The following is a 6933-nucleotide window of genomic DNA, read 5'->3' on the forward strand; positions in this document are numbered from 1 at the left end:
GGCAGGGCGCTAGCTGCACCAGGACCCTCTGTTAGCTGGGCGCGTGCACGCTGTAACGGACTTCAGTGACAACACGAGCGTGCACCGCCGGTCCCGACGGTGGTAACGGAGGCCGGTTGCTGAGATACTGCTTTACAGACCTGAACCACCTTTATATGGATATATTTGTGTACTTTGATTTTAGCCTGCAGTATCATCAGTTGTGGAAAATTCAAAGTAAAGCAGCAAGTAACATTAGGGGGTTGTGCAGCACTTTAGTGAACGTATTTGTATTTCAGGTGAAATAAAGTAATCTACAGCATCAGTTAACAGCTATTTTTTTGTTTTTTTTCACCCAGGCAATCTTCACTGCGACCTTGAGGAATGATGTTCCACTGTAAATCTGGTACGTGTGAGTTTGTGTCTGAGACTGTTAATCTGTTTATTCAGCACACAAAGCTTCACAGTAACACTCCCCATTACAACTATCAATGTGGTGTACCTTACTGTACTCAGATGTACCGCAAAGCCACTGTACTGAAAAGCCACATGTATAGAGACCACAAAGGATCTTATAGTCGATACTCAACCGTCAGCCAGGTATCGAGGAAATCCTGGTAAACTACGAGCCAGAGGCTTCAGACAAGGCTGCATGTATCCTTCTGCTCCTGATGGCATATTTCAAAGAGCCAGAGAACGCCATTATGCTTAACACTGATGTAAGTTGTTTAAAAGATAAAAAAAGCAGGTTGTGATTGCATTAGACAGTACTGTATGATATCTTTGACACTTGCATACATTTAATCACACTCATTCACATGTTGACACATAATGTTTTCTATGATTAACTTCTAAATCAGTGAGACCAGTGGACTATCTCTTATGTACCATGTTGAAACTTTGCTACTATAGATGTATGCTATGTCTTATTTTACAGCCGTGTGACACTGCTGCTGATGTGCAGAGGACAGTGGCATTACCGAGCACCCCCTGCTTAATTGTCCAAGGTACGGTATATCTGGATTTTATATTGACATTTGTAGCTGTAAGCTAGAAATTATATTTTTAAATAACTTGCTGATCAATATTTTGACATGTTTTTTTCTAATATTGTAGCATGTCTCCATCTTTCTGATACTGATATTTAAAAGTAGTGCCATTAGCTGGTGTCCAGTCAGTGGTTTCAGATATTTCAGATTGCTTTTTTCCATCATTCCAGGGGAGTACATTGACTTAGATTTTCTTTGCTGTTCATTTCAGGTGACATGATGAAGCCAAGGGCTTGGATGCTGTGCATCGAAGGACAAGTGGTGATGGGACCACATGCCAGATTCATCAATGGTATAGCTGCACTTTTTGCGAGCTACTACAGCTTCAATCTGCAGTATCCTGAGGATGGTTCATGCACTCTGGAGTTTATCCAAAGGTATTGTAACGCTCTTCAACTTTTTCCTTTTGATAGCATGGTAAAGAGAGCACACAGCCTATGAGCTGCCGGCATATGCTCCTTTTTGGTAACACATCCTCATCAATTTTAGCACATCATTGTGTCAGGAATTTTTCATTACCCCTATGTTCCCTATCAATATTGGTCACCACTGTCACCACATGCACCTTTCTAACTTGGGTGTCAAGTATATGACTTGATAGCTTGCTTAATTCCAGGTGTGGAAAGAGGGCTAAAGTACTACTCAAGTGAAAGTACCATTACTTTGACAACATTCTAGAACTATCAGTCTGTTAATCTACTCAAGTAAAAGTAAATAGTACTTTATTCACAATGTACTTTAAAGGATAATAATAATAATAAGTATTATGGAGATGACCTGTACCTTTTTATTTATGTGACGTCGCTCATGCCCTTGATACATCCTGTTAGGAGTCTGTGTTAGGGGTGAATTTTATTTCTAAAAACATCAGTAAATGGTAACAGCACCGCTGAGACACTGAAGCAGAAGCAGCAACACACACACACACACACACACACACACACACACACACACACACACACAGAGGCAAGAGCAGGGAGCTCGATCAGCTGTGCTGCCATCATTTGCCCATATTTTACTATTCAGATTATTACTAAATATTTGACATACATACATATGACTTCATGACTTCAAAAATAATCTTCAATAATAATCAGAAATAAAATTCACCCCTAACACAGACTCCTAACAGGATGTATCAAGGGCATGAGCGACGTCACATAAATAAAAAGGTACAGGTCATCTCCATAATACTTATTATAACAATCTGAGCCTGTTAGTAGCAAAACAAAACACTTTTATTTGCATACTTTTGACACAAACAGAAATTGCCCGGACATCCCAGTTCAAACTTACTTTTGGTTTCAGGCAAAAATTAAACTTAATTGTGCCGATCAGCCTGATTTTGGTTCCTATCATTCAGTTGCACTACTGACCAATCCTAAATACAGCCCAGGTTCAAAAAGAGGTCTGCACTCTCCGAGTGCTTTTCTACTTTACATTTCCAATCAGAGACACTTAAGCTGAAACTCTGGGGTTTAGTCACCCTTTAAATAAACTAAAAAAGTACAAGTACACAGAAAGCCATTCAATTACAGTTACATAAGTAAATGTCATTTGTTACTTTTCACCTTTGTTAATTCTTTCTTTTTTAGTGTTTTTCAGTGTTTCCATGTGTGTCTCTATTTCTACATACCTGATCTGCTTGCTTGTATCACTCTTATTTCTTGCCTTGGTGTAGGTTTACCTAAAGGGAAAGGGGCACCACTGCATGTGCCTTGGATAAATTATGCAATATATAAATTGGTGTAAAACTTAAAGTTGTTTTCTTTGCCTATTGTTTACAGGTGCTTCTTGGGAATCAACCCTGAGACCGGCTCAAAGGGCAAGAAGCGGAGTGGCGTCAACCCACGTGTGAGCACTCTCTTGAAAAAACTTGTGGACTTTGAATGGCTGTCAAAGTAGAAATGCAAAAATTTGATTGTTCTGTAATGTTCAAAAATGTTTTTAAAAGTACACTTTCAAGTGCTTTTATTGTTTTTTTATGTTTAAAAGTATTAAAAGTTTAAAATGGCCATTGTTTTTGTTGTTTATTTCATTTCATTTTTACTGAGCAGATCCAAAGCATGTTTGTAAGAGTAAAAAACTGTAAAATCACAGTTAACAAGTAAAATTTACAATATGTTACAGTATTATTTAAATTGTAATTTCACAGTAAATTACTGGCTACCAAATTGCCGTACTTTTACAGTAAAATGAACTACAGCTAATTACTGTAATTATACAGGTAAATGCTGCTATATCACAGTAAAGTCAAAGTCACAGCAACTGTGAAATTACAGTATACAGTTGTAGTTTTATTGTAATTTGTTGTGAAATATTTACAGTAAGTTACTGTAAAATATTTACAGTAAGTTACTGTAAAAATATTTACAGCAAATTACTGTGAAAGTAATGCAATTAGTAGCCAGTAATTTACTGTAAATTTACAACGAAAAATTTTACAGTGTACGTATCACCTGCCAAATGTCCTGGCAAAGAGCCTAGACAGGCGGTGCCCAGCACGGCTCTTGGAGGTACTTACTTCTGTTTATGCCTACTTATATATGCAGAATCATCAATGTGTTGGCATAATTAACAGGATAGCAATTGTTGCATTTTTCTACGGATCATGGAATAATAAAAAGCCTGTAATGAGCATGCTGTTAGAGCAGAGACTGAACAGAGAAAATATCGCCATGCACAGAACTGGAATAATCAATTGCTCGATGCCTTGAGAACAAATCTGAACCTTCAAAGAATGTTGAAATAATCCGCATTGAATAGTATTTTTTCTGCAAATGCACATCCTTACCAGTACCTCTTGAAATATGCAACTAAGCAGCTGAAGCCACCCAGAGTTAAATCCACCAGCCCCACTGTTACACTGGGGGGGACACTGAATGCATCAATAAAGCTGTAACAGGATGTAAAGGCATCTATTGACAGTGTTGACTCTGACAGCGATGTGAGTTGATAATGTTTACACAGCTATCAACTCCACATTGTACATACCAACCACAAATATGAATATCTGTGGTTGATTCATATGTTTATTCACATTAAATGTCATAAAAATTGGTCACTCTGTTTCATAGGAGAGTGCTATAATGCAGTCCTCTTCAGGGGGACAGACATGAATCATCTGAGTGGTGCATATATTGTATGTATCATACTGATCTCCATTTTGATTCACTTTGATTCACATGACTTTGTGGAGTGTACAAGGTATTGCTTGTTGTGACAAACCAGAGAAGAACTACTACCTAATTATTCTGCGGTCCCCAGCTTTATCACCTATTTTGGCTTTAGGACCTGCAGCATTACTTCACTGCATTTTGTTTCCTGCAGCAGTCACAAGCCTACGTTACACTACCTGTTCATCACAGACACAGTTAGCAGCTAGCTAGCATAGCAGTGGAGCATTTAGATTCTTGGGAGTTGGTGGAAACATGTAAAAACATGTACTTGACAATAAAACGCTAAACGTGTTCACTTTATAGGGTGAGAATATGTCTTTGAAATATTGCCCTGTTCATTTTGCATTCTGTTGCCCCAAAGTGGTCAAAACAAACAAAGTTGATGCAGCTTTAAGTATGTAAAAAAATCTTAATTTTCGAAGACACTGAACTTGTTACTTATTCATTCAGTCATGGTAACGGTGATGTGTGTGAAGACACAAAGACACAGATTAGAAATATTCTATGGAGCCAGTTTGCTGCCAGTGGAGCTCCAGTGTAAAGTGAAACAAATATATAGGCTATTATAAAATGCCTACGATAGCTAAAGTTAAGGTAGTGATAAAACAATGTATTAGCCACCTGCATGTTAAAATGACCGTCAGTCCTCAGCATGTGAACGCATCAGTGCCAAAGTGTGCTCATACATTAGCAGCTATAATCCTCCTTGAACACAAACAGTGCAATCACATGCAAAGCTTGATTTTGTCGCTCCTTCTCCGCGAGCGCGCACAAACCATCACCACCATCATCATCATCATCATCATCATCGCCATCATCATCGTCGCCTTGCTGTTTCTTACAAAATGTGTAAAGACATCAGACCGGTAATAAAACGCTCTTACCGGGCTCCTCTGCACTATTCTGCGACTTGGAGCTCCCGACCGGCACATCTCCATCATCTCGGCGCTCCATTGGGTTTAAAGAGACGCGGGGTTCCCTCAGAGAGCCCAGTCAGATGTTGAGAGCTGTCGGCTCTCTGCAGCAGCAGCAGCAGCAGCAGCAGCACAGCATCTACCCTGTGTGGCTTCACAGTCTGCGCTGTTGCATAGAAACGCTGGACAGAGAGCCACTTACTCCTTCTTCAGGACAGCGGATGGATCACTGTCAAACTGATTGATCCAAAATACAGAATCTGTCCAAATGAAGGCACAGTAGACAGCCCACCCCCCCACACACTATAAATGTCAATGAGAGAAGCTGCTTCAGTTGTAAGGACGAGCTGCCTGCAGGACAGGATCCGCCAGAATCTCACCACTGTGTGTTAAACACATCTCCGCTCTCTGATCCACTCACACAGTGCGGGGTGAGAACGCGCAGGAAGCTCAGAGAAAAATCGTGCCAAAAGCGTCTAGAATGATGTTGCATTTAATTGCCAAAAGAAAACAGGGAATTGTGGGCTTCCTGTCTCGCATGGTCCACAACTCATCTGTTTTTAGGCATTAAATAGAGAAATTATTCACCATTAACTTTCAACAGGTTATTCCAATAAGAGCTATGGAGTGGATCCTTTTTTAAAAAAAAATCAAATTTGCTATTTTCAAATAGTCAGTTAACTGTAAAATTCCAGGTGCACCTACAGCACTTCATATAATATTATATGAAAAGCACAAGTGCTATGTAATATTTGTGTATATGTCTGGTTGTTTAGTAACACTTTCTGGTGTTCTCAAAGACTCTGCTAACAATTTTGATAGCAAAATGATCTACCTGCCAAAACCTAAATTCTGTATTTTGCCACTTATACCTCATTTAACAAAGATAGTAGCCAGCTGTGTATCCACAATGTAAAGTGATATTGCCAGTTACATTTTGGTCTTTCTTTCCAATATTGTATATTTTCATAGAAAATAATGTCTTCATATTTTCCTTGTGTTTCACTAAAACAGAACATATGTTGCTTCTGGCAACAAAGGAAAGTGGTTAAAGGTTATTATTAATGTTGAGCAAAATATGGACTATTTCTTCATTGAGGTGGTTCGCAGAGAATTTGAGGGTTCTGGAAAGACCTCCAGCAGGCTGTGCTGGTAAAAGACCATCTGTAGATTCACCAGAGATCGCCGGTCATCTATTTTCTGAAAATCAGACACTGAGCTGGTGACTTGAATGTTCTAATGAGAGGCTCCAGAGGAGAGTAAGGGTGGTAAGAGTGTGATTCTTTCACCATGCCTCATCTTTCATGGATGGAGACAGCAGCAGGGTTAAATCTACGAGGCTTTGTCGGCGTTGTTTATTCCTATGAGACATGAATGCAGCATTGTTCTCCAGCATCACCGCGCCAGCTGGTACCGCCCACTCGCGCAGAGGTCTCGCAGTGAGCGACAGCACACCATCACAGCGCACAGGGAATGCGGGACGCATGAATATCTCCTGAAATATCTCTTCTCCCACTTGTCATGTTTTACCCATGAAATGATCAATATGAAGTTCATTTGAATTTGAAAGGAGCAGCTCCAGTGAAATGTTTGCATGTAGCCACGTTCTATTAATGCTTCACAACAAAGGAAATGTTTTCTTCAGTAGTTGGTATTTTATACTCAGACTAGAAACCAGCCCCTCTGCATGTTTCTAAATGAATCATGGCCATTTCAGATGCGACCTGATATCTACAGTGTTCCACACACACACCCATCAAAAATGAACAAACGCATGAAAATCAAACAGTCGGAGAAATGCGTATCGGAATT

The 6933-nt window shown here is 39.6% G+C and overlaps 1 long non-coding RNA gene across 1 annotated transcript; it reads left to right on the top strand.

The window, feature by feature from the left end:
- The first annotated feature begins 336 nt into the window (after positions 1 to 336).
- On the top strand, positions 337 to 3043 carry LOC139205902 (uncharacterized). Its single transcript, XR_011584488.1, has 3 exons — positions 337 to 385; positions 1240 to 1405; positions 2816 to 3043. It is a non-coding gene; the product is annotated as an uncharacterized lncRNA (long non-coding RNA).
- The last annotated feature ends 3890 nt before the right edge of the window (positions 3044 to 6933 follow it).

The sequence above is a fragment of the Pempheris klunzingeri genome, chromosome 1 (assembly GCF_042242105.1).
Source record: "Pempheris klunzingeri isolate RE-2024b chromosome 1, fPemKlu1.hap1, whole genome shotgun sequence".
NCBI lineage: Eukaryota > Metazoa > Chordata > Actinopteri > Acropomatiformes > Pempheridae > Pempheris > Pempheris klunzingeri.